Here is a 12,354-nt window from a genome sequence, read left to right on the forward strand (position 1 = left end):
GGGACGGACGAATATGAGGCAGAGAGTTCATGTTGTTCTCTTTTTGTATAGTCTGTCTTCATTTCATGGACGGTGACAATGGTATGCCCTGTGATAGATAACGTACAAGTACGTCTGAGTGTGCGGCAGTTCGAGGGTGAAACTGACGATAGAAAGGGAAAACCAGGTTTTAGGTGACGAAGATAAGTTGAAACATGATCCACGCTGCTTGAATTTTCATTTTGGTGAAACAATTCTGGTTGCATTTAGCATACGGTTTTATCATGTTATTAGTATTTCTACTTGTCAGAAAAAAATTGACTTGACCGAAAGTAGGACATGCATACAATCTGACTGATAGTGCAATTGTCCTTTGCGTTCTAATTGATGTCAGTCTCTTTGACCAGTCAGATAAGGCAACTAAAAGCAATCATGCCGCCAATAATTACAAAACGAAGGTATTTGTCTGTCAAGGCTGACGATGCAAAAAAGAAAGGGAACGAAAAAGTACGATTCCCACCAACAGACTCCGCCCCCTAGCGGGGTGTGACAGATAAACCCGAACCGTGAGGGCCCATAACTCCATCAAGTGTCAGCTCAACTCTGCCGCCAGCTCTCGTCCTCTCCGTGGCCGTGACTATAGAGTCTCGGCCAGCCTGGCACAGCACGGGGCCCCTCAGGGGCTGACAATGGGCCAACAAGGGTCGACACGGCCCCTAATCCCCATGAAGCCGGCTCCAACTCGTTAGGGGATTAAGGGCTCAGCGAACACAAAGCGAGGGCCGTACAGTCGCTCATTGCTGGCCTATGGCCGATCTCGGTGGCTCAGCCCCTACACGCGCCCACCTGCGTGTGGGATCCTACGACACTGCTACATACTACAACACCTCACCCCAACACGTGCTTACGCGGACACAACGCCTTCTTAGGAAAGGTTGTTGAGATTAAAATTCATATTATTTCACGACTTTTATTTCATATTTCATGAGCCCATTGCTGAGATGTTTTGGGGAATCCTTCCAGAAGAAAACCTAGTAGCAGTAAACCTCTTTCCATTCAAATCGAAGAACGAAGGAGGAAGGAAGAAAGGAAGGAAGGAAGGAAGGAAGGAAGGAAGGAAGGAAGGAAGGAAGGAAGGAAGGAATTGAATGGAATGGAAGAAAGGAAGAGAGAAAGAAAGAAAGAAAGAAAGATAGAAAGAAAAAAAACATTACGAAAGTTATTAATACTTTTTCTTCTAAGGATTGTAGCGACATAAAATAGAATACAGAACGAATGAGACAACAAATGGGTCAACGCGCGAACTGAATATTGAAAGAAAAAAGCAGAACGGATGAACGAGTAACCCAAAGAACAATTAAACGACCACGCGGTTAATATCATCGGTATTTATGTGAGGACTTTAACGATCATTCAAGTGGTGTCGGTTACTTCAGAGGTTACTTTTAGTACTCTCTGGTGTGTTTTTTCGGTAAGCTGTGAATTTACAGACCCAAACTTTAAACAATCATGTAAAGTTACTTCGATAAGAAAGTTGGGTTCCAAAATGCATGGGAAAGTTAAACATTGGTCTCCTGATGCTATGATTAGCTTGTTTATCGGAGATACCGAACGCTGATCTTCGTGTGAAATATACAGTTTGACCTCACGCTGAGAAAAGTTGACTGATATTCTTATCACCAAAACTCATAAGAATAAACCAATAGCTTAGATTAAAAAGCAAAGAATTAACTACAGATGTTCAGCGTATCAATTCCAAAGATTTTTTTTTTTGCCGTGATGAACCATATTATCAGATAATTGTGATTGGGCTGTTTGGAAAATGACCTTTTCCCCACGAACGCCATTTCTAATGTCACTTGTCATTAAAATTCATTCCTAAATAAGCACCATGAATTCATTTCCATCACAATAAAGAAATTAATTGTCACAAACTACATATGTACCTTTTACACCTAATGAAGACTGACACAAACAGGAAAAGCATTTTTCAATTATATTGTCTTATACAACTTACGAGGCTAAAATATAGGCTTCACCTGATGAATGTTACCGCCCTGATGTGTTTTTTATCTCAAACATTTAAAAAAAAGTGCATCTTGCACAACAAGTAAGAATTAGTAACCAAAATGTACTTGACGACCTTTAGCCCTGGCCTCCGGTTGACCTTGACCTCCGAAGTCGGGAAAGCCCGGAGTTGACAAAATGATTGACAGGTAATTGATTACCGGTCTGTCGTAACGTGCTTCACATATCAGGTCCTCGCAACAAATATATATGTATCAAACATACACCATTGTGTATTGTAAAAGCCAGATCAGCGTAACATTACCCCCCCCCCCCTAAAAAAAAAGACAAAAAAAGAGAGAAAAAAAGAGAGAAATAGACAGTCTAAATATTTGGGTATGTGTGCCGGTTGGTTTTGGGTATGTATACCGGTTGGTTTTGAGTATGTGTGCCGGTTGGTTTTGGGTATGTGTGCCGGTTGGTTTTGGGTATGTGTGCCGGTTGGTTTTGGGTATGTGTGCCGGTTGGTTTTGGGTATGTGTGCCTGTTGGTTTTGGGTATGTGTGCCGGTTGGTTTTGGGTATGTGTGCCGGTTGGTTTTGGGTATGTGTGCCGGTTGGTTTTGGGTATGTGTGCCGGTTGGTTTTGGGTATGTGTGCCGGTTGGTTTTGGGTATGTGTGCCTGTTGGTTTTGGGTACATGATGTTTGCCGGTTGGTTTTGGGTATGTGTGCCGGTTGGTTTTGGGTATGTGTTGCCGGTTGGTTTTGGGTACATGATGTTTGCCGGTTGGTTTTGGGTATGTGTGCCGGTTGGTTTTGGGTATGTGTGCCGGTTGGTTTTGGGTATGTGTCAAAGGATGGTTTTATCACATGTAAAAGTATGGTCAGATCTGAATGGTGAGCCGAATAGTTTTCACGAGAAGGCTTGTTCCTTTAAATGAGTGAAAGGACCACGAGACGTATCCGCTTTGGTTTTGTCACATTTTTAGGTTTTCTTAAAACCATAAGATTCTTTGGCATCACTGAAAATAACAACAAAAGCGAGACATAAATTCTTAAATATTCAGTCTTACCAAAAATGTCAAACATTAATCTTGCCATTGGTGTCCATGACGTTAGGCAAGATAATGGATGATGCGTAAAGCCGTCTGATTTAAAAGGCATATAACTACGGTTTCCACTCATTCTTTCAGTATCCCGTCTGAAAAACGGATACTTGACTGTGAGTATAGGGTTGTTTGACCAACAAAATACACACATCAGCTAATTTTATAAGTTCTCCCCACCCATCCCCTCTTTCATTTAGTTTCCATTTCCGCTCTTCGCCCACCCTTTGTATTGAAGCGACATCTTTATGGACCTCAGGACCGATAACTCCCGGTCAACACTGCAATCCGACGCCAGGGGAGCGAATTCAAATCTGTGACAGAGGGATTTGTTTACGTTGTGCGTTCTGAAATGTGAGACTGGTATTACTGAGGTATGCTGCCGTGTTGATAATTGAAAGTACAGGTTTTTAATACGAACAGCTTCTGAATGAAGGAAAATAGTGTAAAGTATAGTCTAAGGTGCTCGGCTCTTCTGGTACTGGAGTCATGTCATCAAGTTTCTGTTGGCCGCCGGCGGAATTGGACGAAAGAAGTCAATCAGACGTAGTTAATCACGATGATAGTAGCGCTTTAAAATGACTACAGACTTGCTTCGAAAACAGTTGTCAGGCCTTGCTAAAAAATACTGTACCCACATAAGAGACAAAACAAAAGCAAAAACATAAAGCACAAAAAACACCTCACACACACACACACACACACACACACACACACACACACACACACACACACACACACACTCACACACACACACACACACACACACACACCCAAAAGAACAAATGAATATTAAAAGGAACACTTCAAAAATCTAACTAAATAAATAATCTTTCTATATAATGCTTGTTTTTGCAACCTTGCTATAAAATGTGAAATATTATCGTTATTGATTGACATTTCAGCGAACGGGTGTTCTACTATTCTTTTTTGTCTGCATTTTTGAAAGTCAATGGACAGGGGTTTTCAATCTGATCAAATCTCAAGGAGATATGAGTTCAAATTTTAAAAGAAAACTTATCAACTGAAACACAGCCCAGCACTGAATCCGTCACCCGAGTTTCGACACCGTTTGTGACAGGTCTACCCCGTCAGTGGTAGGAACGCTTTCGTCGTAAGCAGACGACATTTCATTTATGAGCCCTGGCCGCACCTAAAACATTCCTCCAAGCTCCCTTTGCATTCCGGTCCGTGTTTTATCTACTTGGCGACACTGCAAGCAGACGACATTACTGCTGGTGGACACATCACACCCCCCACCCTACTCCTCCACCCCCCCTCCTTCTGTCGTTTGAAAAAGCCCGAGGTTATATGATGGAATGACCCGCGAGGTAGTGCGGACGTCATTAGATTCTCGTTAATGTTTGGTTTTAGCGAAGCTACTGTCGTTCAGAACTTGCCATAGGCCTACGACGCACTCCCCGTCAATGTTTTACTGACACAAACCATACATTAACAAATGAAAAGGGATTGAGAAGAGAAAAGGGGCATACAAACAGTTCTGTGAAATATTACATGTATACCATTGTTTCAAGTATCGGATGGACTTTCAAGTAAAAATAAAAGCCAATTTTCAAATGAACCCCGATTTCACTGCCTCTCATTGGGTTACTAGGTCCCCTGCAAAGCCACCAGAAACAAACAAACAAACAAATAAGAAAACAAACAAACAAACAAACACACAAGCAATCAAACAACAGCATCACCAACAACAAAAAAGACACAAATCAGTAAACAAGGAAAATTACATAAAACTTCTTTAAAAAAAAAAAGAAAAAAAAAGAGGTGTGGTACAGGGCAGGATGCAATACAAAGGCGTTACAAAATCAAGAAAACTGTGGGAACCGTTTGAATAAGTCAATGACTTCCCCCTTCTGACTCTCGCTGACGTTGAAACGAACGGAAAGTGGCATAAGGGTCAGATTTACAATCCAGCCCGCGGGATGGCGAAACAGACAATTGGCGAAGAATACAACAGAGTCTGTCACGAAATGGAAAATATTGACTTTGAGCGATAAAAGGTGTCAGAGTGCACAATAGGGCCTTTTGAGGTAATAGCTGACCAAACAGTCGCTAGTCGAAATGATTCTTGATAACTGTCGAATCTTCCAGCACAGTCCAGCGTAGACTGTGCAGTGTCGATTCGCGAACTCTGAGCTGAAGCTCCGTTTCACTACGGTTTGGTAGTAAATGTAGGTTACTACGCTGTCTGGATAAAAGAGCACTAAGAGAGAGAGAGAGAGAGAGAGAGAGAGAGAGAGAGAGACGAAGAGAGAGTGAGCGAGAGACAGGGAGACAGAGAGAAAGAGAGAGTGCACAGAGAGAGAGAGAGAGTTAGAGACAGAGACAGAGAGAGCAAGGTACAGAGAGAGAGAGAGAGAGAGAGAGAGAGAGAGAGAGAGATTGAGATTGTGCCACTGTGAATTTATTTGTTGCGTGTGTGCGTGCGAATACGAGTGGAACAACTGTACTTATCAAAGACAGTCAGTCTGGTCGTATGACGGCTTACTAGTGCCAAAACCTAGGGTTACCATTTTGACGTGAAAATTAGTAACTAACAGTATTAATTACTAATTTTCATTTTTGCCTCGTTTTCGGTCACAGTAGTCGGACTTTAAGAGTCCGCACTGAGAGGCTTCAACGTCCGGAAAATATCACTCTCACACTATTTCTGAAATATCTTTTAATAGAAGGCCTTATCGAGCAAGTTATCTGACGGGAAGATGCATGTCACAGTTTTCTGCAATAGCGCTTTCCTTAAAACGTTGTTTTGGGTATCTTAGAAAAGAATAATTGACCCCGAAAACTTTCGAATCGAAGCTGTTCCGCCGTAGCAGACGGACTGTGGTCTCACACTTTCACAGATATCGTTCAATATAATTCCTTATTCGACAAGTTGTCGGGCAGACAGCCGTACCTCATATTTGTTTCTACTGCCACAATCATAAATTTGCTTTGTAGTGTATTAGTGAAGGACAATCGATCCGAAAATGTTCGAACCGAGAGAGGAAAAATGGCGGCCGGCCGGACATGTGCTAAAGGTCCGACCACTAGCAGACGGATCTCTTCGGTCGAGACTCACACACTTTCACAAATATCTTTCGATAGAATTCGTTATTCAACAAGTTGTCGGACAGACAGTTGTATGTCACGGTTATCCACACATGCGCTCAGCTCTTATTGTTAATTTGCATCGGATTAAAGAACTATGGACCAGAAAAGTTTTGAATCGGAGGATGTTTCGCTCTGGCCGGTGTAACAGTCGCGCATGCGCATTGAGCCCCCACAGTCACGAGGCACATGAAAATTAGTAATTAACGCGTGAAAATTACTAATTTTTAGTTTTGGCGCTAGAAAGCCGTCAGGAAGCGAGCCAAAACTAAAAATTAGACATTCAGAAAATTAGTAATTAACACGTGAAAATTAGTAATTTTCACGTCATAATTGTAATTTTCTCGTGAAAATTAGTAACTTTCACGGGTTAATTACTAATTTTTTGTTTTGGCGCTAGTAAGCCGTCATATGGTCGCCCAGTGATTATCATGTGCAGAAGTTTCTCAACAGCACCAATAATAAATTATAATACCTTGGAAATGCAATTATGACATAATGAATGCATGTCTGTGTTTGCAGAGTGTTCAGCTTCCGCTTGTGGCATTGAAAGAATATTTGATTTATATTCATGAGGTTACGGATTAATATTCATGAAGCCGTTGCGGAAACACTCTCAACTTCGGAATAGAAATCAAAAAGCAGAACTTCCATGAAACAATCTTCAAAAAAAAGAAAAGAACTTCTGCTGTTTCTTTCTCATTAAGTGCATCCAGAACATGCACTGCATACAATGTTTAGTCGAGGATTCTTCTTCTTCTTCTTCTGCGTTCGTGGGCTGAAACTCCCACGTACACTAGTGTTTTTGCACGAGTGGAATTTTACGTGTATGACCGTTTTTACCCCGCCATTAAGGCAGCCATACGCCGCTTTCGGAGGAAGCATGCTGGATATTTGCGTGTTTCTATAACCCACCGAACTCTGACATGGATTACAGGATCTTTTCCGTGCGCACTTGGTCTTGTGCTTGCGTGTACACACGAAGGGGGATAAGCCACTAGCAGGTCTGCACATAAGTTGACCTGGGAGATCGGAAAAACCTCCACACTTAACCCACCAGGCGGCCGCGGCCGGGATTCGAACTCTCGACCTTCCGATTAAGAGGCCGACGTCTTACCACCCCGCCACAGCGCCCGTCAGTCGAGGATTCATTACTGCTGATAGATTTTCCAGCTGTCCTGATCGCAGGCAATAAAAGCGGAGAACAATGGGGCCCTTTGTTGGAAATTTGCAATTCCTCTTCTCATCAGCTTGAAGTGTAGTTGAACTTTACAAAGATGTCACGGACAGATATTATAGGTGCTCAATGTCTTGTTCTGCGTTGGAGTTACACAAACTGTCCGAGAGAACATTTATAGAGACATATTTGTTTTATTTTGTTTTATTTAGTTTTATTTAAGGTCTTCATAATGGTTTGGGAGGACTTTTTTCTCTCAGAGCTTGAGTTAACGCCAACATTGCCGGTAGTTTACCGGCTATTATTCGAAAATACTGGTAAAAGAAACGTTAACCGGTGAGTAATTCCGGTCACGGTGTTGTTGTTTCTTTGGGCAGTTTCTTTCCATATCAACTAAAATAATACATTGTACAATTTCGAACATGCAATTATCATATAATGCGCGCATGTTTCTGTGTCTGTGGAGTCTTCCGTTTCCGCTTCCGCTTTTGCGCTGGAAGAACATTTCTCATATTTATGAGGTTTTAGATTAATATTCATGAAGTTCAAATGGGTTTGACATCGGAATAGAGGTCAAAAGAAAGTTTCTTATTCCCTCACACCTAAGCCCCTGCTAGTGAAGGAGGCAAAATTATGTTTTGTGTGGAATATAATCTTTCTGACTCAAAGGCACAGTACGCCTCCCGTAAACCATCACAAATACTGTCAGGCTTTTACACACAGTACAAACACCCTTCCATTTGAACATCCAGGGAACATCCTAGGTGCCCTACGTAAAGAGCGAGCAGTGTTTAAAGAATTAATTTTGCGGATTGTCTCCTCTCAAAATCGGACCGTGGTGCGTTTGGGCGCTAGACCTAACTTTTAAAATCTAAATAATAAATTGACAGCTTGTTACACAAACATTCTTAAATCATAAAAGAATTATTTTTTCATCAAGACAAGATCAGTACAATTCGAAGTTTTAAAAGTTTGAAAAAAGAAAATCCCGGAAGCAGGGTCACGCAAGGTCGTGGTCCTCGTAGCAGACGACGGTTTATGCCTATCGCCAGTTCCTCTGAACAGTCAAAAACCATCGCTAGAGTTCTTGTGAATCACAGCCGTTTGTTTCGTATAGATTCAGAGGTACATAATAACGTGCTATTGCAGATAAGCTTACAGCGAGTCGCATTGATAATCACAAACTGACGACTACATTGTGAAAAAAGGAAACTGGATCACAAGGGTTCACGATGGCTCAGGGGTAAGATAAACCACGCAAAAATGAATTCTTTGAAAATTGCTCGCTCTTTACGGAGGGCACCTAGGATGTTCTCAAGCGGTGAGTGTTTAAATGAAAGGGTGTTTGTACTGTGTGTAAAAGCCTGACAGTATCTGTGATGGTTTACGGGAGGCTTACTGTGCCTTTAAAGGTATCATCTATTTAAACAACACATCCCGCGCGATCACCCCTGTTCTTAGAGGTATCAACCTTTTAGGTTGAACTTAAGAAATATTTGGGTCTGTTTGCGTGTGCCGAAGAATGAGACAACAGGTTTTCTGAGGCACGACTGTCTTTAAAGGAGTTGTGTCATTTAAGACCCACATCTGCAACTGGTATAATTAGTTTTAAATCACACAACGAAACGCGTATATTGTAGTTCAACTGAGATACAGTAGCAGCCTGCATGTTTAACAATGGGACACAATGGGACACAGTTGTTTCATCAAAGCCGGAAGACAGGAAATGGCGAAAGGAAGCATTACCACCAACCCTTTAACTTACTCAGGGATTTTGTCTGCGTCGACGGTCGACAAAACGACAAAGCTACTTTGAAACCGCCGATGACTTTGGGTCCCTACCGTCATTTTTGACAGAATTTTCAAACTTTTTTATTTTACAGTGGGGGGGGGGGGGGGGGGGGCTGGTGTTGGGAGGAATGCTAAAACATCTCCTAGCAACAACTCTGCTTAACCCAACCTCACAAAGCAGGAACGATTTTTTTTCTCATGAAAAAAACTTGTTCGACGTGTATAAATCATTACACGTAAACAGAACGCTAGTGGCTTTCCCTGAACGACAAGAGTACCAGTTTGACAAACCGCATTTGCTCAAAATGCGTAACAGTACCAAAATATTGACAAGAGCTCTCCCTTCAAAAGTGTGAAAAAGATCAGCATGCGCTAGAGGCACCACCTCCAAACCGCCAGAGGTGGGTTAGAGTGTGCACACACTCCCCGAAAGTGTTGATTGCAAGTACAGGTACCTGACACATTCCCACCTGCCGCTAATTGCGTTTGACACAAACACCCTCACTGACCCATCTACAGCATTTCTTTCCTTGTGGCAGAGTCATCCATAGCGGTGTGTCAACTCATTACCTCGTTTACAGCTCGGCTATCTGCCCCTCTGACTGCGGCCCTGGCAATGTGTGGACATTCTGCGCTGACTCCAGATTGTTGTCGCTGCTATCTTTCGCAGGTTATGCGTGTGCACTGAGTAATAGCATGGTGAACGGTCATTATCATTATCATCATGACGTAATGACCCGAGCGCACCTGGCTTCACTGTATAGCATTAACATTTTGTTGCCGAGTGTGTGCGTTTCGTCAGTGCTGTCGTCATGATCGTCAACACCGAGAGATCAGCACCATCATGAGTTCTTTCAGAGTATCTCGTCGTCGTCATCATCATCAGCAGCATCAGCATCAGCGTCGTCGTCGTCATCATCATCATCGTCGTCATCGTCATCGTCGTCATCATCATCATCATCATCATCATCATCATCATCATCATCATCATCATCGCCGTCGTCATCGTCGTCGTCATCATCGTCGTCGTCATCGTCGTCATCATCGTCGTCGTCCATTATTAGTATGACGTTTGCAATTGTTATCACGACCAGCATCAGATTGCGATAGCGCGGCCCGTTGGCTCACGCTTGTGATTTGGTGCTCCGTGTAGTGTTCATCCCATGTCTTTTTTCGCTGCTGGCTGTTGCTTCGAAAAGCACCCGGCATCCACCGCAGAAGTACTCGGAAATGTAAACTCTTCTAGAAATTGATCAAACTGCAACGGGGAGTCAGCGCTCTTAAAACATTGACAGCGCTAAATGAAGACTTAAAGGGGGACTAGTCTCTTCCACTTGCAGGGGTGACATTTGGCGTCTGCTTTAGTCGCCACAACGCCTCAGAAACTTATTTCAAATCGCGGAACATGTTGCCACCACTCGTTTTTCCTTTTCCTTTATTTGGTGTTTAACGTCGTTTTAAACCGTTCAAGGTTATATCGCGACGGGGAAAGGGGGGGGGGGGGGGATGGGATAGAGCCACTTGTTAATTGTTTCTTGTTCACAAAAGCACTAATCAAAAAATTGCTCCAGGGGCTTGCAACGTAGTACAATATATGACCTTACTGGGAGAATGCAAGTTTCCAGTACAAAGGACTTAACATTTCTTACATACTGCTTGACTAAAATCTTTACAAACATTGACTATATTCTATACAAGAAACACTTAACAAGGGTAAAAGGAGAAACAGAATCCGTTAGTCGCCTCTTACGACATGCTGGGGAGCATCGGGTAAATTCTTCCCCCTAACCCGCGGGGGGCGCCACCACTCGGACAGAGCCACTTAATGGTTTTTTTTCAGAGCCACTTAATTTTTCACGGCGGAGTAAAGATGAAGCCAAGGACTGCTCTTGACTTTCAATTAATGTTTTAATTTTTTATGGTCATTTCGGACAATTTGTTGACGAAAACAAAACCAAGTAACATCCCTGAAACGGAGAGAATAAGACGCAATAAAATGAACAATTGACTTTCATCCTTGATAATTATGAGACAGAACCTGCAAGAAACCACGACGGTTTATCACAAGGCCCACAAAGATAAACCTTGGTAGAAGAGGACGTTTGCCTGGGGTTTAAAAGACAAACGATTTTCTCGTGAGCTGATGAGGAGAAATAGAGATTACACAACGTCATCGAGTGAGGGACCGAAAAATATTGAAACTCGAGGATGATTTTTTTGTGGTATCAACCGAGACCGGATACCACACAAAAAAATCATCCGAGAGTTTCAATATTTTTTGGTCCCTCACAAGATGACGTTTGTGTAATTTGTGTATACAATGATCAACGACAAAGACAAAAATTAAAACAAAAACAACACGAACTCTTTTCCATCGAGGAATGGTGGAAGGAAAATAACACAACCGGAAATAGATCTAGATCTAAATTGATCTCTATGACCCGTGCCTTGATACCATTGAGATCATAGGAGATACACAGCAGTGCCGATACCAGGTTTCTTTAGCTTCACTTTAAAATGATATCAGAACGATAGTTATTCACTTGAAAGTGAACACAGGAGAGTTGTATACACTGGCAGAGTATTGCCTGGGGTTTGTTTTGAGACAGAGGTGGTTCGTTTTCATTAGTCACCTCTTGGCAGTAGAGAAAAGCCATCCACATAGCCTTTGCAGGACATTTTACAGGCGTGACAAGCGAAACAAGCCTTGCAAAACATGACGCGGCCATTGTTTATTGACAAGGCTGAAGTAAAATAATGTTAACTTTCTTTTCTCTGAGTGAAACATCTTTCTCTGTTTGCAAATCATAACTTTGGTTTTGACACATGCGTTTATTGGTCAAAAAGAGGTTTTTATCTCACAGGATGGTTGCACTGGACTTTTTTTTTATCCGGGTGATACTACTTTTTGTGTGTGCAATAGTGGCAATTCATACGTGCACTTACAAGAACTACCTCGCTTAACTGTTCACTGCCGTAACTAAACTGCTCCAGACAGAAGGTAATGATCGAAATAAAAGACAGAAATTGTCACAAAAATAAACAGCAGTTGCACAAACAATCACATACTTAAAACAGTAAATGCATGAAAAATGGTGAACAAATTGTGTTTAGGTATTTTCTCTTTGTTATTGATATATATGTCTGGGTTAAATATGTCTTTAACATTTTTCTCTTTCAAA

This window comes from Littorina saxatilis, linkage group LG17, assembly GCF_037325665.1.
Source record: "Littorina saxatilis isolate snail1 linkage group LG17, US_GU_Lsax_2.0, whole genome shotgun sequence".
In the NCBI taxonomy this organism is placed as follows: Eukaryota; Metazoa; Mollusca; class Gastropoda; order Littorinimorpha; family Littorinidae; genus Littorina; species Littorina saxatilis.